Raw genomic sequence first — 23,958 nt, 5'->3', positions numbered from 1 at the left:
TGTTTGAGAGTGTTAAGGATGGCCACTGTATTTGGGGGCAACCATCACTCAGAGGGGGTAAGCAATTTGTTTAAGGTCACACAGCAAGTTGGTAACAGCTGAGATTCGAACTTGGATCTTTAGATTCCTAAAGTCACATGCTTCTTGCTTGCACAGTTGTGGGGAGTGGGGGGGGGGCGCCACAACCATGTGATTGATGATGTTACAAGGTCATGATCTACTGGGGGACCCTGCCAGCATGTGACAGGAGACATTCACAGTGATTATTCAGGGGCCGCTTGGGAACTGCCTGCTGCCTTCCAGGCGTGCCATGGTAGTGGCTTCTGAGCCATCGCTCTTCCTACAGAGCATGAGGAGCCAGATGAGAAGTCTCAAACACTCCTGGCAACATGATGTGCAAGGAAGAATCATGCATCTTGCTCAATTAAGATGTTGGAAGAGAAGAGAGTTTAATTGTATCACAATTACCTTTATTCATCAAACTCAGAGTGAAGTGTGTTTATGAAGTGTCTCAGGAGAGCTGTGTGGAGCTAGGCATGGTCCAGGCTCTGACAGCTGCCACAGGAGAGAAGGCCAAGCTGTGTGGGCAGCCGAGGAGGACCCCTCCAGGCCTAGGGGATGAGTAGGGTGAGAGGGTGAGGTCTGGCTCCCCCCTGCTGAGGATTTGTGGGGAGCTTCACGTCTGTCGTGTCCCCTCCTTGCTTCAGCTTCTATCTACAAAAAATGGGGAAGGAAAGAGAAGCTGAGACTCATCAAGCACCTACTCTGTGCCTGATGCTATGCCCAGCCTTTTCACACATGTTGAGATAGTGCTTAATCCTCAAAACAAGCCTTCACCAAGATGTTACTTCCTCCAGGAAGCCTTCCGAGAGCCCTCAAGTTGGGTCAGATGACTCTATCTCTACTCCCTGCATCTTAGTGGGATATTTAGAGTCCTGGGGAATGAACTGTTTGTCTCTGCCTGGACTGTGAGCTCTGCAAAGGCCAAGATGATTTTTGACTCATGTTGGTATTCCTAGCACCTGGGACAGACCTCCAGTAAATGCTCCAAAAATGTCAAATCAATGAGTGACAGATGAGGAATCTCGGTTCTCTTAGAGGGCTCAATAACTTGCCCAAAGACACAAAATTCTCAGAGTCAGGAATCCATGCATTTGACTGAGATGTTCATACTAGTGAGAGCATTCAAGTGCTCTGAAAAGTAAATAGGACCAAGGATAGGCAGGAGGCCCTGGTGTTATCGTTGCGTGGTCTCGTGCCCACAATGTCGAGAGAGGACAACGAGATGCATAAGAATAAATGTTCAGTAAATGAAAGAATTAATGAGCTGATCTCATGTCAGGCACTGTTGTACAGGCTGCTGATGCCAGCATCCATGACACAATATCTCTGATTCCAAGAAAGACCCAGTCCGGTGGGGGAGACGGATCTGGAAAGACATGTGACAAGTATTGTAAATGCAGAATTTCCCTGCTGTGTGTGCTTTGACCCAGGGGAACCAGGAAGGTTTCCTAGAGTAACTGACATTTTGGGTGAGTCTTAAAGGATAGGGGGATGGTTGGAGCTTAAGATGGGGGCAGAGGAGGGCAGAATGGGAGGATTGATGAACCAGGGAGAGTAGCTGGTGCAGAGGCACAGGGTGAGGAAGAGTTTGGCTCGGCTGGATGACCTGTGTCTGTCCAGAGGGCACTGAAAGCTGGATAGGGAAGTTATGACCCTGAACTGATCCAGCCCAGCTGGCTGACTCAGCTCTGCGGGTTTCAAAGGCCTTGGCCACCACGTACCCTGCCAGATTGCGTGGTGAGAGAAAGGAGGAAGCAATCTTGGTTTGCTCAGTTTCCTCTAACCCCTTGTGACCCCTGTGACTGGTTCCAAGGAACAATGCCTTGGGGCAACTTTGCACAGCAGGATGGACAAGGGGCATGGGCTGTCCTTCTGGACAGATTCCTCTGCACGCATGTGTTGGCTGGGGCCTGCCCACAGTCCGTGCGTGCCCAGTTTTGGGTGAGCTTGCGGGACCCCAGGAGGGCTTGGCTTTTGTTGTGGATTTACTGGGGCTGGGCATGGATTGGGCACTTTCATACATGATCTTCGCTCCTCACTGCAGCCCCAAGGTGGCTCATGGTTATCCCCGTTTTTTGATGAGAAGGCTGGTGCTCAGGTAGGTTAGGAGGCTGGCCTGTGGGCATCTAGTTCATAAAGGCCAGGGCCAGGATTTGGTCCTAGGGCTCTGCCAGGCTGCCTTCTAACCTCCCTGAGCTACTTCTTTTTTCTTTTTAAAAAGATTTTTAAAATTAATTTATGCATACAAGAATTGGGGTATAGGCCAGAGGTGCAGGGGGTGAGAGGATTCACCAGAGACAGAGTGGGGAGCAGAACAGGTGGATCTACTGAGATACACTGCTGAGGGGAGCAGTGGGTGAGACAGGAGAGGTCTGCTGAGTCACTTGGGTAGCTTCCTGGATGGGGATCGCACTCATGCTGCAGTGGCTGGCGATAGCTTGATAGCACTGAGACTTTAACCCACCACCAGGGAGGCCCCCGATGAGCTTCTTTACAGACCAAATATTTCTCTGACAAAGTAAGCTTCTGCATCAAAGGGTCAGGTGGGCACAGGCCGTTCCAGCCAGGTGACAGGTACTGAAGGCAAGTGTTGGTCCTGACAGGTGGACCCAGGGCACATGAAGCAGGGAGCACATCTGAGGAAAGTGCCGAAAAAGTTCAGTTCTCCAGTTCTGACCTTGCTTGCTCTGGAGTGAGTTCAGAGAGAGATGGTACTACTACTGATGCTCCTTTATATTTAACTACATAAATATCCGTACATTCAGCCAGCCGTCTCCATGTCTGTCCACCCATCCACCCTCATCCATCCATCCATCCACCCATTTGTCCATCCATCCACCTACCCACCCACCCACTTGTCCATCCATCCATCCATCCCCCACCCCAAACATATACCAGTCCAATGAGAAGCCTTGAGGACTCAGACCGTGTCTGCTCTCCACTTCTCAGAGCACCCTCCTTTGTCCCCCATTGTATTGCCTCAAGCTGCAGCATCTTTCCGCATCTCATCCTCACACACCAGTGTTCAAAGGTCAGAGAGAACACCCCCTATTTGTGTTCCTTTAATGAGGAAAACTTTCCAGAGGATCCCCAGTAGACCTCCTCATGTCTCTGGGGTCAGAATTGCATCACAGGCTATTCCTATTTCCCTGGCAAGGGAAAAGCCACTGCACGATGGCCTTGAACTAAACAAGACATGTTGCCAGGAGTTGGGGGTGTGTGTGGAATCTCCTCCTAAACTGCCAGGGATTTGAATAGAATTAGATTCCCTTAGCAAGAAAGGCAGAAGAGGCAGTGGCTGTTGAATTGGCAAATGTGTCATCCCTTCCATCCATCTTTTCATTCACTCATCATGCACACAGCACTCCATCCATCCGTGTGCCCCTCATTTGCCCATCCATGCAGCTGCTCATCTATCAGACTTTCATTGATGCCCACTGTGAGCCGGGCCCTGTGCTCTCCAGCTGCTTGGAACTCACAGGAGAAAGATCTCGTTAGGGAGAAATATGGAGTTTCCCATAATACCTCTGATAACCGCTTTATTTAGTCACAGTAAGAATAATATCTGAAGCTCGTGCTGTGCATTGCAGTTTGCAAAGATCTCCCAGGACCACTCCTTCATTCCACACACGTTTATTGAGCATCGGCCACATGCCAGGCACAGCTTTTTAGTTTTACAAAGTGCTTTTTCCTACATTTGTCAGAAAGAGCCCTCAAAGTCGGACATCAAATGCTTTCTGGAGACGGGGATGAAACACACCTTGAACCTGCCTCAGAGCTAAGGTGGGGCGTCCTCTGGGGTCAAGGGTGTTGGAGGGCTCCTCTGGGATAGGGAGTGTTTTCCCGAGACAGGGCAGGACCTTTCCATAACCATGTAGCATTTTCTAGAGCTGGTAATAGGGCTTGTTCAGAGCCAGGGTGGTGCTTCGCAGCCCACCTGCAGGGGTCCACTGGGCCAGCGCTGTGTAGCTGTCCTTTGTTCAGCACCAGCCCCGAGGGCACACGTCTTTTCTCTGTCAAACTGGAAAGTGGCCCTGGCCAGCCCTCCAGGGACTGTGGAGTTGATAGATGTAAATTTGTCTTTGACACAGATGCTTCCATTTTAGTCAGGCCTGCTCCTGCCCAACCCCCTCACTTGCCAATAGGCCCAAAGTCTGTGACTGGTCCGTGCTACCATCCTAGTATCCAAACAAAACTCATGATTCCATGTTGCATGTCCTGGCGCCCCCTCTGGTCAGGCAGTAGCGGGAGGTATGTACGCCTGTAATAACAACCACTTCCATTCATGCATCAGTGAGAAAACGGGTCTCACCTCCCAAGTGATCAAATTTTCAGTCTCCCAGATGGGGAAAATACCTTACATCAGTATGGGATGTTGAGATAATTAGGCTGTCATCAGGACATACTAGGATATTAGGAGTGTCTGTTTTTCCAAACATTCTTACCTTTCTTGTCCCCTAAAATCTTTGACTGAAATTATTGGCTTACAGAGGAACACCATCAGTCAGAAGACCAGGGCCTAGTTTAGAGTATGGCTTGGTGTCCTCCATGCCCAGGGTCTGGAAATCCTTCATATCTGTGTCCTTGAGCTGTGATTACTGCAGACCTAGAGTCTTCCTCACTCAGAGACTCAGTCTTCCTCACCCAGGGACTCAGAGTCCATTCTTGGGGGCCTCAATGGCAGGGTGATGCCGAGGATCGCATACCTGACCTCCCAAATTCATGTTCCATGATATAACATCGACAACTTGAAGTAGGCCATGGTGGGAATATTTACACCATGGAAACTGGGGAACACCACCCATCAGCAACTCCCTTCTCCCACAAAGAGCCTGTTGTTACACATTCCGTTGAACACTCTTGGGTTCTGAAAGTGCAGATTTAGAATTAAAGTCCTCATTGGACAAATGGAGACAATGCAGCCTGTCCTGTGTTGGAAGATCCCCAGCAGAGCAGAAGCCTCAAATGCATGTGAGACACAGGACTGAAAGTTGGGGGTAAGCAAGCCCTGGCTTGTTTGGGGCTGACTCTGCCTAATGGGGCACCCTAGGAAGCCCTCAAGTTTCCACATTATAAAATCAAGGGTTAAAAGTGATGATGGCAACTAATGCTCACAGGAGTTCTGACATGCATTTTATGAGGTGAACCTTGACCTTCAGAAAGCTGCCCGAAGCCTGTCCTCTGAGCAGGGGGAGCCGAGTCATTTCTCAGTGTCTGTAAGACATCCATCAACATCTTGTTGGAGGGTTAGGTGATAATCTGACGGTACAAATTAAGCGGCGTAGCCAAGGACCCGGGAATGGAGGATTCCTCCTGGCTAATCAATCCTCTCCCCTTGAGATTTCCCAGGCATCAATACATGCAAAGATGAAAAGCAAATGGAAAATTAAAGTGACGTGGGAGCAGGGAAGGCAGCCTTCTCTCTCTAAGAAGGACAGCCTTTCTCATCACACGGACTGAATCCGTGCTGGGAAGCAACACTTTGGGCACTACCTGATGTTCCCAGCCTGTTCAGACTCCTAACCGGTGCATTAAAATATCTCAAAAACACAGTTAAACACTCAGATGACAACCTGTCAAGGATATCTCTCTAAAAGAAAAGCATCTGACACGGGAAGCAATATAAAAATGGTTTACTATTTAAAAAATATTTTTAGATGACCCAGTTATTTAACCCTGCACGAGCAGTGTGTGGCTGGGTCTGTGTGCATCAGCATTCCGGTGTGGAAGGGGAGGAAGCCTTGCTTCAGCGCCACAAAGGGCGTGTGGTGCAGTGTAAATAAGCAGTAGCCGGAAGGGTTCAAGACGCGGGAGTCCATCTAAGTTGGTCCTGGGCTGGGAGTGCCACCAGCTGTCAGTCAGAAGCAAGGAAAATCATCAAGCAAAAAAACCTGGTTTCCCGGGGACAACAGCCAAGATTCACCTGTAGCACACACTGTCCCTCCCACCTGGGCTTCTGCACAGAGTAAGCGCGTCCAGCTGCAGGCATGTGTGTGGTAATTACCATATATTTTCTACTTGTTTAGTATTTGAGGCACCAGCTTTTTTTTCAGTGAGCCATTCAGATGTGAGGATTCAACTAGTGAGAAATAATTGCAAAGACTTACATTTCAATCAATATTTAATTTATTAAACTTATAGATCTTAGAACCTAGCTCTTTCTTTAGCAGTTACTCCCAACTTATGGATCTTGATATTTTATTTATGAACTGAGTACATTTTTATTTTAAATGCAAGATCATATTTACTTGTTCATTGATTCATATTCAATTAACTCATAAATTTGATAGATTAAATTCCCATAAACTTTTAACACCATTCACACATTTAATTAAGCAAATTCCTTTAGATATTTCAAACTACAATTACAAATTCAATTTATCTGATTCAAACACTTGAAACATCTGACAAGGGAGACTTACAAATGTGATGAACAAATTATTCCTAAGTATTTAAACAACATCTATAAATCTAATCAGACAAAATCAGTTGCTCAGATTTTTTCAAACATTGTAAAATAAAATCAAGTTGAACATACAGGAAACCAAACAATGATTACAAAGTTTACTACTGCAACTGTAAACACAACTTATACAAAAGTGGGACTATGGGGGCCCATTTCTTTATTGCCTGGCTAAAGGAACAACTGTGAGAGAATCTATACATTTCTCATCCCCATCAAGATGAAATGTCCTTCCTCAAAGTTAAGAAGACTCAGGTCAGGTGATTTTATTTAGTGAGATCCTGAAGACTGGGCCCAGGGACACCTGTCAAAGATCCTCAAGGTCAACTGTTCTGGGTAGACTTCCAGGCGTCTGATGGCCTGGCCTCCATCCTGTGCTGAGATCCGATGGGCCAGGTCATCAGTGCTTTGTCAACCCTTGCCGGTTAGCTGGAACTCTTAACCAATAAGTTTCAATTTCATGCATTTTAGTTTCTTTCCTGGAAAGGATGGCTATCTAAACGCAGTTAGGGGGATTCCATGCCACCAAATTTCACTTCCTTTTCACAAAACGATCACTTGTGCAACTTTTTACATTAAAACCCAGTGTGCGAAAGTCTCTTGCTTGTTTTTTTTTTTTTAATAAGGTAGCTTTTTTTTTTTTTAGATTTATTTATTTATGTATACAAGAGCTGGGGTGCAGGCCAGAGATGCAGGGGGTGAGAGGATTCACCAGAGACAGAGTGGGGAGCAGAACAGGTGGATCTACTGAGATACACTGCTGAGGGGAGCAGCAGGCGAGACAGGAGAGGTCTGCTGCTGCACCATGTGGGTTGCTCCCTGACCAGGAATAGAACTCGAACTTGTGCTGCAGTTGCTGTGGATAGCTTCATAGCGCTGAGACTTAACCGTTGTGCCACCAGGGAGGCCCTATTTTTCTTTTTCTTGAGTCAGTATTGCTAAACTATATTTTTCTGGGGATTTGTCCATTTCATTTCAAACTTATCGGGCATGAAATTTTTCATTTTCTCCTCTTTTTGAGATTGGTCGTGTCTGCAGTGATAACTCCCTCCCTTCTTTTCAATGTTTTTGTCATTCCTGTTCTGTGTTATTCTTGGTCCGTGTCCTCAGGGCCAAGTGGCTTCCGTGATCACTTTCTCTCTGGGTTCTTATATTTCCTTCCGACTCATCCCGGTCATTTCTTATTATCTTGTCAGCTCTTCATTACTTTGAAGAAGTACCTTTTAAAATTTTATCAAGCGGCTTTGTTTTTAATGAAGGGGCTGGTCTTGAAAACCAAGGCCTCAGTTTTCGGAAGTTCACAGTCACTCAAGAGGGCTCATTTACCCTTGCACCAACAAGCAGCAACCCCATTGTTGTATGCCAGCTGCCTTCCTGAGGTGGACCCCAGCCCCACCTCTGTGCTCTAGCTCTTAGCCTGGAAGCTTGCATTTCTCAAGTGCTGTCCTGACCACTCTGCAACCCTAGTAGAAAAACTCAATTTCCCTTCTGGGCACTCATCAAGCCTACCCCTCACCTCTTCCCTCTGACAGTTGGGATACAACAACACACCCAACCACCAGAGGCCCCGAGGCTAAACCTCTAAGGATAAGCCCTTCTGCTTTGGGCCTGTGGAATCATTCAAAACATCTAATCCATGGGAAACCCAAGCCTATGAACCCTCTCCTGCTCGCCACATCTAAGCTGCCACCTGCTTCCCAGCCGCTGCTACTTTCCCCAGGGCAGCCCCACGTCGCCCAGGTGGTGGCCTTCCCTGGTTTGGTGCTAAGTCATAAAGATTTTAGCCTTTCCTCTAGCATTGTGCAGTGGCCTGCTGGCCTCAGTGCCTAACAAACATGCAGGCAGTAACTCCGCCCCTCCTTCAAGTTGCTTCAAAGTCACTGTCACTACCAGCCTGGATTCCACAAATCGCACCCCTCCCGCCTCTACTCTACATCCTGCCAGAATCCAGCTGTTGGACTGACCTTTATGTGTCGTCAGTCAGGTCCCCTCCCTGTCCCCTCCCACCCCTCAGTGACAAGATGCTCTTGTCATTGAAATCAGACTGAAGCCCAAATTCCTTCCTATGGTTTCAAAGACCCTGCCTGACTCCACCCCTATCCACTTCTCTGCTCACCGCCCCCCTGTTTACCAAACTTCATGCTTTGACAACATGGTCTCCTTCTCGCCCCCGACTGGCCGCCCTCTCTCTCATCTAGCACTCATTATATTTATAGAAGCACTTGGAGTGCTCTCCCGGAGCTTCACATCCTTCCTTCTCATTCAGACCCAACTTCCGCGTTCCCTAAGAAGGCCCCTTCCTGACCATTCTTGTTAAAGTTGTGGCTCTGCTCCCACGCCCTGCCATTCCACCACATGGTGATATTTGTTTACTTTCAAAGGATGTGTATATTCTTGAAATAATTCCACTCACTGATGTGTTTGTCATCTCGTTCCCGCCGTTAGGATCTGGTGGTCTTGTTGCCTCTCATATTTCTAGTGTTTAGAACACCATCCAGCACATGGCAGGCACCCAGATCTTTGGCTAGTGTATTCCTCAGTGTTCAGTGAGGAGCACAGAAACCTCTCCAGGTACTTCAAGCGGCGGGTGATTTAGTTCAGGGAATTAATTTCAGCCAGAAAGGTCAGAAGGACCAGCGAAGTGACAAAGGGACATGGTATAATTTCAAGCCCAAGAGCCTGTTTCACAGTTGCTGCTGCAGGACCGTCATGTTACCACTGCTCAGGAGAGGGCAGCTGGCCCTCACTCTGATGCCACTTCCAGGAGTAGAATGGCTTTTCCCTCCTCTGTGCCACCCAGTCTCACAAGGACCCCTCCCACTGACAGAGCCCAACAGGAGCCCAAGTCAAAGGGTATCTGGGAAATGTAATTTTTAAATTTCAGACCTGGTTATACCAGGAAGAAAACATAAGGGCAGGGCAGGTTGCAGGTTACAGGTTTGTGCAGTAAGGAAGGCCCTCGAATGGCCCTGGCTGCCAGCCCCACGGTCCCGTTGCCCTGGGTGCACTTGCCCTGCACTTGTCCAGGCCTGTGCATGAAGAGGCTGGGGTAGGGGCCCATGGCTGCTTCTGTTCATCTTGGAAACGCCACAGCTGCTGTTTGTGGGTGTTACCAGGCACTTCACCTTCACATTGCCTGAGATTTTCTGGCATCAACAGCCATGGGGAGAACAGCCTCCTTCTCTCAGACCCTGGCCTTCATGCACTGCAGGACCCCAAAGCACATCTGCTTGCTGTACTCAGACGCACCCAAGCTCTTCATGTAAATGAGAAATGAACAATTTTGAGTCTCTAAATTTTGACGATGGGACCTCAAACTCAGTCCAGGTTGATGATCAGAACAGCTCTTACTTTCCCATCTCTCAACCTGTCTGAACTCCCTCTTCCTACTGAGAGGCAAGATATGGAATATAATTTCAGAGTGTCCAAATTTAGGGGCACAGATACCTCCAGATTTAGAGTTGCTGGGCCCTCCAGATTCCTAAATGGTCAAGTCCATTAAGCCAGGGATGTTGAGTCCAGATCCTGGATGAAGAGTCATCTTCTAGGCCAGTCACAGAGGTCTCTAGATCCACAGAAGGGTCAGTCCACTAGAGCCAAGGATGGAAAGTTCTTCGGCTTCACAGAACTGGGGTTGGATAATCTACTGGAGCTAGGAAGACAGTCCAGTGCAAAACCAGAAATGGGTTGCAGAATTCCAAAACCAGAGGCCTAAAGTCTTCTGGAACCATCAGATTCTTCTTAGAGTCAACAATGTTGTGAGGCTTTAAATATCCCTGGAATGTTCTTCAGAGCCAGGGGTAGATATTTACAGAAGCAGAGACAGCCCCCCTCCCCACCCCCATTGATCCATAGTCATAGAATTTTCTAGAGCTAGAAATAGAACCTCTTAATGATGAGAACCATCTGGGCGGATGGCATCCCTTCTATTGCTCAGGGAAGCTGTCCTTCCTCTGTCACCAAGGAAGAGGCTGCACCAAGGAAGAGGCTGCTGGGGAGACCTCCAGGGACACAAAACTAACAGTCAGCTTTGTTCCTGGGGCTGTTCTGTCAATCTCGTCTCCTTGGCCCTTCCTCCATTTACTTCAAGGCCCCCCCAAATCAATAAGCAGAGACCTCATAGCAACTTGTGCTTCATTCTTAGGATTGTCTACTAAGAGAGTGAGGGGGATGGTGTATCAGGCTGAACTGTGCCATGTCTCTGATCTGCCTCCTCTTGACCCTCATGTGGGGGCCTAACTCTTTGAATCATTACTTAGGCACTTCCCCAAAACATGTTAGGCATGTAAAACCCAAACATGCAAGAGATTCTAGGTTCAATTGTTTCATCCAGTAGAGGCATAATCCTTTCAGTGATTATGTTGCTCTCTAATACCCACAAGACCCAAACAGAGCACATTGAGTGGTCCTACAGCTAACACAGTGCCATGCCAGGAATGCGGGCTTCAGAATTTCACTATCCAGTAACACCGTGTGCTTTTTGGTGAGTTACATTACCTCTCCCAACCTTCCCAACAGGCATAGTAACACACCTTGCAGGGTGTCATGAATATCCAAAGGAGTAACGTAGATGAAGACCCCCAAGTGTGCCCTGGGCTGGAGGGGGTGTCAGCTACAGTTAAATCTCAAAAGAGACCAGAGTTGGAAAGGCGTGGTGAAATGGAAATTGGGACTTCTAAAACAAAATCTAGTTCCTCTATGCAAGTCAACTTGTGACTCTGGGGCATCACTTCCCTGCACGGTCTCAACTTTCTCATCTGAATAAGAGTCTTGAAGGGTATGACTGGCTCTGACTTCCCGAAGATTCCTTGATTATAAGCTCTGGATGGATTCTCTGGACATTTAAGAAGTTGCCATTTGTCAGATATCTGTAACCATCCTATTAGAGACTTAGGTGAGGTTGGAGGGCATTAACGTGGCATTATGACAAAAATCCAGGGCTGTTTTTTCTCTTGTGTTTCCCCCAAGAGCGTGTATAACAAATACATGTGACGAATGAGAAGTCAAAGCACCACTTTGTGACGAGCTAAGCAAATGTATGATGCAGGGTTGTGCTGTACTGGGGTCCCAGCCCGGCCTCTCTGCCCTCCCTCAAATCTCCCCAGTTGTCTGGGAATATGGCCCAGACCCCTTGGCATGACTTTCAAGCCCTTTGGGATCATGTTCCTGCCTCAGCGCCTGACGGATTGGCTGGTTCCTACGTGGCAGGCAACAAGCCTTATTTAATTCTCAACAACAGCACTATGATTGTCCTATAATGGCCCTGCTAACCAGAAAACAGGCCCATCAGTCTCTGGAAACATGACCCAACAGATAAGCGACTTTTCCTCCCTGCTGGCGAGTGAGAGGAGAGAGGCGCGTGGCGGGGAAGGGACCAGTCCCAGCTCCTAGACGATGCCACGGCATGGTTATGGGGGAGGGGAGAGGGAGGATGGGCGGGGGCTGCGGCAAGGAGCAGGTCGTGGGGTGGGGAGGATGTGGTTCGGGTCATTTGCTGTACTTGTGTTTGGAGTGAGGCTCTGTGCCCAACGCCGGGCACGCGGGGGTGAGCACGGGCTGGGTGTGCGTGTGGCGCAGGGCAGACTTGGAAACAGACACCTTCTGTGCAGTATGACTTTTGCAACAAAACTGCCTTCACAACATGTCCACGCCGCACGGAGGGAGCAGAGTGGGCTCTGTGTGGGTGTCAGGAAAGCCCCGCAGCTCCTGGCGAGCTGGCCAAGGTGGCCGTGGCCAATCAGCCCTCCTTGATGGCCCTCCTGGCTTTGCTTCTGCCCACCTCCATTCCAGGGGTCTTAGTGGCTCCCATCACTCATGGGTCCCTGCATACTGGTTCCCTAGCCTCCTGCTGCCCATGCCCACGCAGCAGCAAGAGGCACGCCTTCCGAAAAGGCAAACCCAATCAAGCCCCCTCCCCTCAAATCTCCCCAGTTGTCTGGGAATATGGCCCAGACCCCTTGGCATGACTTTCAAGCCCTTTGGGATCATGTTACTGCTTTTTCTTTTAGGTTACTCCCAAATTCTCTTCCTTTTCAAGCCTCCTCCAACCCCACCATTTAATTTCCTGCCACAGTGCCTCAAGTGTACCTTGCTTTTTCTTGCCCCCGCAACCCCCCCCCGCCCCCGCCTTGCACAGGTTGCTCCTTCTGCCTGGAATGCCCTTCCCACCCATTCTGATCTGCTCACTCCCTCAGGCCCTGCTTGGCAAGCATTCCTTTCTCCCAGAAGACTGGGAGACCTGGCAGGTTGAGCAGGAACCCCTTCCTGGGTGCCCATAGGCCCTGGGCTTGCCTTTCTTGTAGCCCTTAGCACCCGTGCCTGTGGTTTTCTGCTGGACTGCTAGCTTGCTCGGAATGGGGTCTCCAGGAGAGAGGGATGGAGAGGGGCTCATCTCAGTGTATGGAGAGCCCAGGTGGCACCTGCATGTTTCTCTTTACCTTTTGCAGGATTCAGGGCTGGGTGTTCAGCCAGGGAACTCAGGGCTGGGTGAGGTTGGCATGGGGCTGGGCACCAGGCTGTGGGCGGAATTTGGCTCCTTGGGCTGAGTGGGGTCCTTGATCCCCTTCGCAGGCTGGGAAGAGGTGGGGACCAGTCTCCCATCCTGAGCCTTCCAATCTCTTTCCTGCCCAGCATCTGCCTTGGCTGTCATAGCAACAGCCCGCCCAGGCAGCTGGGCCAGCCAATGGCAGGGGGTTGTGGTGAGGTAATGCCCAGGGCTCACAGCCAATTGGCTGCACTTTTGCAGGGGGGGCCAACCCTAATCTGGCGGGCTGGGACCAAGGGTGGGAGCTGGCATGGGAAGGAGAGCACTCGGGAGCTCTGGGACCTTCTCAGCTCGGGTTGGTTTGATTAGGCCCCGTGCTCCTCAGCTCCCGTCCTTCCCCCTGCCCTGGGTCAGTGTGTCCTCACCCCTCTTTCTAGGCGCCCCCTTCCTGTCTTGGTCCTCCTGTCTGTTTGTCTCCCTTAGGGCCTCAGCCATTCCTTCTCCACCCTCTGCCTCTGCCTGTCTCTGGCTGGCTGGGCATCCCCCCACCCCCAGTGCGCCTCTGTTCCCGCACCCCTGCAGCCTCGCTGGGCTGGCTGCTGCCTTCTCCAAACAAGGGCGCAGTCAGAGCTCCTTGACTCGGCCCCAGAGGGTGACTCATTGCTTCAAACCGCAAGGCCACCTCAAAAGCCTCTGGGCACCTTCTTCCGAGTTTGTTGGAAAGTTCTAGCACCTTAACTTAGATCTCGAGACCTCAGTGAGGCCCAGGCCAGACTTTTCTCTGATATGCCTCTCCCGACCTTTGTTCTGTTGACTTGTCACCCAGTCAGAGGAAAGCCTGGATGCTCTGTGTTCGGGTAAGGAAGGACAGACTTAGAGGGATACAGGCGGAAAATCAGTAACTACAGCAGAGACACTTAGGTTAGACAACTGGAGGAACTTCCAGAAAACTCCAAATGTGCGGCCATTGGAAGGAGTGACTGCAGAAGGTAGTGGAGTTCAGCTCTACCGTCTCTTGGTCCATCAACATGACGTTGCCACCCCTTGGTGCCAGGCTCTGTGCTTGGCTCTGTCCCCTGGGCTCCAGGAGCCGCAGCTGAATGAGGGAGTCACACACACAAGTCCTGGGCTTTAATGAGATTCCAGAGGAGGGTAAAAGTTCCCCTGGCAGGTGTGTGTAGGGCTCAGGAGGAAGCGTCCAGGAGGAGGTGACTTTTGAGCTGGTGTATTTAGGAGAATGGTCAACGGCTTGTCTGGATCAGCCTGAGTGGGCAAAAAAGCGGGCCAGTCTGGATGGCTTAGTGGGGGGTTGGGAAAGTGGGGAGAGGATGAGGGATCTGGGCAGGGAGAGCTTGGTCAGGTGTGTGTTTCGTGCAGTCCTGCTGGCAGCCGGGCCTCGATGGATGAATGGACGGTGTGACGGTGGCGATGGGCCAGGAGACATGCAAGAGGTCGAGTGGATGGAACTTGCTGGCTCATTGGAGGCTGAGGGGTGACAGAGGGGGAGCCATCCAGGGTGGTGCTGTGTTTCCAGTGGGAGCAGCTGAGGATGGGGGAGTAGGGAAACAGGTGGGGGCAGATTTCAGGGGAAAGGTGGTTAATTTGGAGGCTGAGGTGCTTGTGGGACATCCAGGTGGGGCTTTCCGTGGGAGAGGCCTGAATTGGGGTAACCAGCCTAAGTGTGGAGACAACCCTCTTAAGGTGTGGGACATTTAAGAGCAGCTTTGTGGGGTGAGGGTAACCTTTAGAACCCCGGGGAGATCTGCAGAGGGGTCAGGAGTCCTGGGCACTTATCTGGATTGTGACACTGGCTTGCGTGACTTTGGGGAAGTCGCTCTTCCTCTCTGGCCACTGTCCTGATTTGTGAACAGGGCCTCTCAGATGTGGAAAGAGGTTTGGGCCACTGGATATGGTTTTAAAAAAAGTGAAGATGTGCAAAAACAGGGTAAGGAAACTGGTGGTTATTCGCTAAGTTCACATTTACAAATTAACATTGTGAACAGAGATGGGGATTGTGGGAGGACCTCACTTGGGGATACAAGTCCAGAACTGTCATGATGGGAAGTAGATGCCTGGTCTTGACCTTCCAGATCACCTGGAGCAGTTGTCCCCTTTGGCCGGGAAGGTGCCTGGCGGGGGCAGAGTGAAGGTGTGGGAAGGTGAGGAGAGGCTGGTCAACACCCAGGTCGGAGCACAGGCTGCTTCCTGCCCTAAGCCTGGACATCCACACCCCAGCTTCTGCCAGAAAGAACTCTGCGTCCTTTCTCTGGGACATGGAGTTCCATCCATCTGAGGCCACTGTGACTTCTGGCCTGTGGGTTTCCATGGGGGAAAGCCCTTGATTGTAGTTCCTGCACCGTCACACTCCTCCTGGCTCGTCTCTCAGTTCCAGAGGGCGCCAGGTACAGTCTGCTCTGGGTCTGCCTTTGATTTGCCCTTGGGCTTCCTCGTGGGGTCTCAGAGCCTCAGCAGCTCTGTGTCCTCAGGCTGTAGCCAGGAGACTGGCACAAGGAATGCCCTTAATAATTGTTGGTTTAATTTAATTAAATTGCAAAGTAGTTCATTTGGCTGGAGCATGGGTGTGGGGGGAGAGAGGAAGAGAAAACTTGTGCTATTGGGGCCATGACAAGTAAGACAATACCTGCAAATACAAACCAACAAATATTTGCAAGTCTGTATCAGATTGCATTTGGCCTAATGCCCCTGAAAAGCTTCCAGAGCAAAAAGTAGATGCACAATGAAATCCTCCATCCCTCCACCCCGCCTCGTGTCCCCTGTGTCCCTTGAAAAACAGCTTTAACAGGAATTAATCATAAATACATTCTCCTTAGCCCAGAGGTCACGCGCAAGGACCTTTTCCCCTCAACAGTGACCTACCTTCAACCAGACTCCAATGGACATTGCAAAATCTACTGTCACCCATTTCATGACACATGATAAGGATTTAGTGAATTATTAGATGCAAAGTATTTAGGACAGTGTCCTGCACATAAGAGTGCTCTGAGACGTTAGTGTTTGTTATTGTTAATAATCTTTGGGCTTCCTTGACCCTCTCCCCAGAGCTGACCTCTTAGTGGTGGGGGGCAGGGGGGGCTGGTTTATGCAACATCTGTTTAGTGCTCCTTTGCACATTGAGCAATGATATCAGACTCTGTGTGTGTGTGCGAGAGAGAGAGAGAGGATGTGGACATGTGTGTGTGTGTGCACGTGGGTTAGAATGTCCACACGAGGCTTGCTTTTTGGCCTTGATTGCAAATGTCAGCCCTGTGCCATGTGTCAGGCCCTGCTCTGGGCAGGAAAGACTTTGTGTCTAAAAGCCCTGCTCTGAAAGGCGTGGACAATGCCGGGTCAGGACTCCGGCAGACGGCTGATCAGCCCAGGGTTGGGGGTCTGGCTGTGGTCGGGGAAGATACCAGACTGGTAGGAGCTGGGAGTCTACCCCCAAGGGCATAGAGAGGCAGCACTCATATAAATGAGAATGATCACTTAGTACCTGCGACAGTGCCCCAGACACCTCACTTCATTTCTCAGATGAAGACACTGAGCCTTAGAGAGGTTTGGAAACTTGCCCAAAATCACACAGCAGGAAAATGACAGATGGACAAGCTGAGGGTCAGTGGCTTTCCGTGAGTCACCCAGCATGTGAACAGCATAGCTTGGACTTGAACTTGGGTCTCTCTGATTCCAGAGCCAGTGCTCTTAATCATTACCACCCTCCCCAAGCTATCCAGTGAGAACTGACCAGGGGACAGAGTGGCTGATTCTGCTTGGAAGGGACAGCAGGTAAAAAGTGAGGCATAATTGACAGCTGGGAGCTCTCAGGGAAGACAAGGGTGGGGGAGGCCATTTCACAGGGGAGAATAGCTAGAGCAAAGGCACGGAGGCGTGAAATAGGGTGCCACGTTCTGGTAGTTTATGGCTAGCCCATTGAGCAGGAAGACGACCTCCACTTTTCGCTGCCCCTGCCCCCATCTGGGCTCAGAAAGCCTGATTGTCCCCACTTCCCTCCACCCCCTCCTGTTAGACTCCTGGGATATGGACAAGAAAGGAGCTTGTCTTTCCTGCCTCTGCTGGAGTCCTGCCGCTGAGGTTTGGTTACCATGGCGACGGGCTCCATGGAAACTCACAGCTGGCCATTTCCAGGATGGGCCTGGACCCCAGCCCACCTGCTGATGAGTCACCTCCCCTGGCCTCAGTGTCCCCAGGAGGCACCTGGGTGGTCACTCTGCTGCCCAAGTGCCCAGCAGTCCACCTGGCAGGGGCAGGAGAGCCCCCAAAGTCAGAGAGGTGAGGACTGCAGCAAGCTGGCTCCATCAAGTAGCTTCAAGAGCCCGCATTAAACTCAGGTCACAGAGACCTCAATTCTCTTCTATTTAGGCAAATTGGGGGGCCAGTCTTTGTGTGACCAGCACTGGATATGCTTCCCCCGGTGCTCTGCACCCTGGTCTGTTCCACTCTGAGGGCTGCTCCAGTTTTCTCTCTGGCCCTGCTGGTGTCTGAGTTCTGGTGCACCCCACCCATCATATATACACCAGGGCACCCACGTACATTCCATTTCGGAGAATTGGTACACTGTGGCATCTGCTGCTGGACAGAACTGGGAGGTCTCCACACTCAGTAGTCATGTGACCTGAACTCCCTCTTTCAGGGCCTTGGATTCCGCATCTCAGAACACATGCTTTTCAGGGCTACTTACGCAGCCAACAAACATGCTGAAAAAAATCTGTATCTCTCCAGCACTTAGTTATTGTGCTTTAAATGCATGTGTTGTGCTAAGAATTTCCCTCGCATCATCTCGTCCTCTCGTGACAGCTCTGCCAGACTGGACTCTTAGTCCCAATTGATAACTGAAGACACTGAGGTGGCGCAGGCACAGGACCCTGTCCAAGGTTGTGCAGGATCATCCCGTGACAGAACAGGATGGAAAAGGCAGGTTCATCTGACACTGAAGTTAAGTGTCAGAAGTTAAGTGTCAGGGTTAAGTGCTCTTAACCCTCACGGCTCATTTTTGTTGAGCAGCTACTACAGAATGACCTGATTTCTGCCCTAGGTGGTATCTACCTACTGGGGGAGAGGGAAAGAAATAGAATCTATGTTGTCATAAGTGGCATGTGGAAGTAGAGGGTAATGGGGGTGTTCTTCCCAGAGGGCAGGTGGTCAGGGGTCTTTCCAAGGGACACAGAGGATGAGGGATCTGAATGGTGAGGAGTCTGCAGTGAGAGGGAAGCGGCCAGACACACACAGCAGGGGCAAAGGCTGGCTGGGGGCCTCCCTGGTGGTTCAGAGGTTAAAGACATAGCACTATCAAGCTATCACCAGCCACTACAGCATGAGTTCGATACCCAGCCAGGGAGCTGACCCACATGGCACAGCAGACCTCTCCTGTGTCATCCACTGCTCCCCTCAGCAGTGTATTTTAGTCAATCTGCCTGTTCTGTTCCCCATTCTCTCTGGTGAATCCTCTCACCCTCTCCTCCTCCCCCTCCACACCTCTAGTCTACACCCCAGTTCTTGTATGCATAAATAAATAAATCTTTCAAAAAAAAGGCCTGGCCTTCATGGATTTGGGGAGTCCTTGAGTCTGGAAAAGGTCAGAGGAGCTTGGAGGTGGTGACTGGGTGAGAGAGGCCCAGGAGGAGTGGAAGAGGCAGGGAAGTTTATTCCAAGAGCAGTGGGAACCACTGGAAGGTTCTAGGCAGGAGAGAGGATTGACCTGATTTCTGTAAGCAGCAGCTCCCCCTGGCTGCTGTGAGAGGTGTGGGGAGGAGAGGGGCAAGAAAGGAGGCAGAAGAGGAGCAGTCCTCAGGTGAGGAGGGTGGTGCCTGACCAAGGCAGCTAGGGAGGCTGCTGGGCCTGACATAGTTGGGGCGGGAATAGACAGATTAGCTGACAGACTGTAAAGGGGGGTGATAAACAGGAAAGATAAAGGCAGCTTCTGATTTCTGCCACCAGTGTGAGGTGGGGGTGGGGGGGATGTGATGTTGCCTCCTGAGGCTGCAGAGCCTGGGGTGGTGCTGGGCAACTGACTTTTGGGGGAGAAACCCCAGAGCTTGCATTATGTGCCTGGGAGCCCTGTCATTAGAGGGTGTCAGGTCCGAAGTCAGGAAGGAGATCTGGGGTGCAGGGATGAATTTGGGAGCCAGTACTATAGTCAGGGTATTTAAAGCCCTGGGTCTTGATGAGATCAAAGAAGGAAAGAGTGTAACTAGAGGTGGGAGAGGAAGACAGGAAAAAAGGGGAAGGAGTGGAGAGAGAGGGGCTGGAGAGCAGGGGAGGACAGAGCCGAGGGGAGGAGGGGCGAGCAGGGAGGGCTGCGGAGCCCAGAAGGCACTTGTGCTTCATCAACAAACCTTGCATGTGAGGCCCTGGAGAGCAGATGGTGGGTCCAGATCCCTGAGTCCAGCAGCTCTCAGACTTGGTGGGGGGGCAGCAGGGAATCTGTGAAGGGTCTGAGGAGGGGCAGCCAAATTTACTTCAGAGGGCCAGGAGGGGATGGGAGGCTGAGGGCTGCCAGATGAGGCCACCTGGTGAAGAGGGAGGGGGATGGGAGCAGAGAGGGGTGCAGGGGGCAGGTACAAAGTGGAGGAAACAGGCCTGTGGAGGGTGTAGGTAGGCCGGGACCCCAGGAGCAGGGGTGCTGAGGTGGAGGGGAGGAGCCTTGTGAAGGTCCGCAGCTCCTTCCTCTTCCCAGTGCCAGTCCTGGGTGGGGGTGCAGGCCTCCTTGGAGTCAGCCTGGGGGCCCGCGTGAGTGCGAGTTGAGCTGCCTGACCCTGCAGCTGGAGGACAGCGCACGTGTGCACACGTGCGTGCTGGGTGGGCTCAGACAATGGCTGGGGCCGCATGGAACCAAGTGACTTGGAGACACTCATGAGCTGCGGGCTTGGGCCAGGAACTCAGCTGCTCTGAGCCTGGGGGTCTCGCAGGGACAGGGGTGATAATAACTTGTGAAAATGCTTTGCCAGCTCCTAGGGTCTGCCCAAGCACGAGGAGGAGGAGTCATTAGTGCTGCCCAGGCTGCAAAGCTCAGCATGAGGCATAGTCCCCAGACTTACTGAGAGAGAGAGAGAGAGAGAGAGAGAGAGAGAGAGAGAGAGAGAGAGTCTAATAACAAGACAGAGGAGGAACAGACACGGAGACAGAGGGCAAGAAAGAGAGACTTAGGCTGGGGGAGGGAGATGGAGACTAGAATGAAGAGAGATTAAGGAAAGAGACAGAGATAGAGAGCCAGACAGAGACTTAAGAGACACAGAGTCAAGAGAGTGAGAGACAAAAAGACAGAGACAGTAATGGGGAGAGAGATAGCGAGGTGGTGGGTCTCAGAACAGCAGCAGACATGCCTGGGAGGCAATGCTGTGAGTGATTTTGACTTTTATACTTTTGCTCATATTATTTTCTGATTTTTCTTCATGTCGACTTAAACATTCTATTCTTAAAGAGATGGTTTCTAGATGTAAATTGAATTTTAAAAACTTTTTGTCATCTGGAAATATCTATGAAAAGCTTTACCATTTGCATGCAAATTGACCCAGAAAGTTTGCTTCTTAGAGTTTATTCGAAGGAAATAAATCACAATGTGCAAGGAAGGTTTTGAGGTTTATTTAGAATAGCCTTCTTCCCCCCCCAAAAAATACAAACACAAATAGGTGAATAAAATGAATAAAAGATGCTCTGTGGCATGGAGATACATGACATATTATGTAAATAAAAAAGCATGTTTCAAAAAGCTATAATCTAACTCAATTTTGTTCGGGAAAAACAATGTGTGTATGTGTACATGGAGAAATATCTGGAATTTTAATCACCCAGGTGATACCGTGGTGTACAACAATACAAACAAAATTATTTAAAATTTTGTCTGTGCACGATGAGGCATGAACACAGGTAGGGCTGTGTCCTGTCTTCCGCTCTGTCCTCCCAGAAAGTGGAAGCAACTGTTCACCGTCTACCATATGATAATCCAGCTTGATTTTGATGGTCATAATTAAATCGCACCTCTTCCATGTCAGTTCACACGAATATATTCCAGTTGTGTTGTAGCTAGGCTTCCTACAGAGGCTCCCACAGATGCCACCCATTCAGAAAAAATAATCTCTCCAATGTTTACAGGTGCTGACAGTTTGATCACCTTGTTCAAGTAGAGTTCTGTCATCTCTTTGGGTGCTCACTCTGGGGGCCTGTTGATCTCCAGCAGGTGAGCACCATACATCATCACAGGTGTATCACAAACGTCTGGGGGGGCATGGGTGGCGGCAGATACTAAAGGTGGAATATGCACCTTCAGAATCATTCTTTGTTTTTTCTGTTAAGATTTTGCATGTAGCATTACCATACCATATAAAAATTATAGATATTTATTGTTTTATATGCATCTCAAAAGAATTTGATGTGGCTTCCCCAATTGTTTATGAATAAAACAGGGTAAAAATAATTGAAGAATTAAGGTAAAAAGAAAATAAGATAAAAAGAGTAACATTAGTGAATAAATCACACCCCACAAGATAATGAGGAATTACTAGATTGGGATGGCAATTCTGATTTTTCCACGGGCTTTTCTGCATTAAATATGACCCGATATAGGGCACAATGTAAAGAAATATAAACCTTACGCATAAACTGCTGCCCTTCTCCCGAGCTCAGCTCTTAGCAACTTCTATGCAAATAACCTTGCTGTTTCTTTTAAAGTTGGGAAAATAGTTCTATTCTCTTATCCCACTATTTCAATGGACAGTGACCGCTTACCAGGAGAGGCCCCACATCTGTCCTTCTGTGTCCCAGGAAGTCCATTGGAGAGAGGCTTCTGTCCTCCAGCTTAAGTGCAAGTATCTTCTCGGTGGAAAGGAATTAGCCTTGGCTAAAGTGTAGACTTTAAACTTCCTTTCTCCAGTACTTTCCAATGTTTTAATATTTCATATTCTTGGTCCAAAAAACCAGACAAGCTTCAGCTGCACCTCTGGTCCTTATCCAGATAGCATTTGCACTCTGATGATGATTTTATTCCAAGTGAGATGTTACCTTAGCAACCAACATACCAACTCACTCAATTAACCCGCTTCCTCTCTGTAATCAATACTCATTAGCACCGAATCACTTCTTTGCTTTGCCTTGCAGTTTGAACCACTCATTCAGGTCAACCTGTTTCCTATTTGAACCCAACAGAACCCCTCTCCGTGGGTCCTCCGAGGCTGTCATCCCGATTCGGGCTCAGCCAAGCAGTACCGGCTGGTGATCTCGGTGGGTTTGGCAGCGGAGCCTCTGCGGTGGCTTCTGGTGTTTCTGTGGAGTCTTCCCTACAGTGGAACTGGCAAGTCGGAAAATGGCACCTGGCATTAAAAACCAAAGAGACGGCTTCTGCACGCAGATGAGACTCCTGGGAACTGCAGGATGTTCTGTGACAATCGCTGTGGACTGTAGGGTTTGCCACTCGAGAGAACAGGGTTATTATAAGACCCAAAATAGTCCTGCTCTAGTTCTAAGGTGGGGAGATGAAAGTCCAGACAACTTCCTTTGCTGCACAGAGCCCAGGAGGGGAGGGGATGGGAACAATGGACCTCGCAGAGTCTCTGCCGGTTGTCCTGTTCATAGGGCACCTGGAGTGGAGGCCCCTTCTCGGAGCAGAGAAGCCAGTGGGTCTCCAGAGGTGGCCAGAAAGGAGAGTGAGCTTTTTCTGTCAAACATGGGGAGGAGAATGGAATTCTGGGGCGCTACCTACAGAAGGGGAAGCTTTCTACAGAAGCAGAGTGTTGAAGGGGGAGAGAGGCTGAGCCATGGCAGTGAAAGACTTCAGGAAGTCCACGGTGCTCACCAAGCCTTGTGCAGGTGGTGCTGGGGGCAGGCGGGAGGGTGTGTGAGCCAGGAAAGAGGCTGGTTCCGCCTCTGGGCACTGTGATAGCATCAGGAATAGCACTGCTGAATGCAAGAGGATCCACAAATGGAAACATTTAATTAATTTATTAAAAGCATTCTAGGCACTAGATATGCTTAGAGGATGAAGAAGCAAGGGTCTGTTCTCAAGGGGCTCACATTCCGGAGGCAGAGGGAGAGAACAAGCTGAGAAATAGACGAATCAGCACTTCAGATATGCTGAGAGCTGGGAAGAAAATAAACCAGAGACTCTGGGTAGGTGGCACCTTTAGATGGTGGGGGCCAGGGGAACCTCTCTGAGGAGCTGATGTCTGAGCTAATAGGGGCCGACTGGTGAGCTACCCGGAAAGAAGGTTCCAGAATGAAGAACCAGTATACAAGGTGACACCCAGCTCCAGAAGCCCTTTTCTGCCATGGCTTTGCATTGTTTTTCTCAACCACTCAACCAGAAATGGACATTCTCTGCTCTGCCTACCCGTACACCAGACCCCCTGCCTCCCCAGGGCCTGTGACTTCTGATCCAGATCCCGTTGGGCTTCCAGTCCTTTAAAATACTCAATGCCGCTGGTAATTAAAAAAAAAAAAACAAACAAGAAAAAACAAATGCTAACACAAGTATGTGGTACCATTTTTCATCTTCAACATTTGAGAGATTAAAAAAAATGGCTAGAATCCAGAGAAGACTGTGTCTTAGATGTTGCAGGTGGACGGGCTGAGAGGCACCTACCTGAAAGCAGCTTGAAAAGATTTATCAAAAGCATAACAGTCATGCCTCGGGAACCAGGAATCTTATTTGAGGATCAGGCATGGAATTAGGGTAAACTATGGCAAAGGTTTATGCACAAAGATGTTCCATTGAGCATTATTTACCAGAGTGCAAGGACAAGGAAGAGGGTCCTTGTGGAGGCCTGCTGGCAGGGAGGTGGGGAGGCGGATAGAGCTGAGAGTGAAACAGGGATGCTCTTTGTAATCAAGTCTGTGATCTTGGGAAGTTCTCCTGGCTCCTTGGCCTCAGTTTCCTCACTGGGAGGAAACTGGGCACTGTGATATCTACAAGAATAGCCTTTCTTTGCAGGAGCAGAGAAGA

The 23,958-nt window shown here is 49.9% G+C and overlaps 1 long non-coding RNA gene across 1 annotated transcript; it reads left to right on the top strand.

Moving 5' to 3' along the window:
• Nucleotides 1-17,155: 17,155 nt before the first annotated feature.
• On the top strand, nucleotides 17,156-23,535 carry LOC129145135 (uncharacterized). Its single transcript, XR_008550241.1, has 3 exons — nucleotides 17,156-17,297; nucleotides 21,117-21,201; nucleotides 22,167-23,535. It is a non-coding gene; the product is annotated as an uncharacterized LOC129145135 (long non-coding RNA).
• The last annotated feature ends 423 nt before the right edge of the window (nucleotides 23,536-23,958 follow it).

The sequence above is a fragment of the Talpa occidentalis genome, unplaced genomic scaffold (genome assembly GCF_014898055.3).
Source record: "Talpa occidentalis isolate TD23 unplaced genomic scaffold, MPIMG_talOcc4v2.1 talOcc4.9, whole genome shotgun sequence".
NCBI lineage: Eukaryota > Metazoa > Chordata > Mammalia > Eulipotyphla > Talpidae > Talpa > Talpa occidentalis.
The sequence above is the reverse complement of the archived record's forward strand: the minus strand, read 5'-3'. Positions and strand labels throughout refer to the sequence as shown.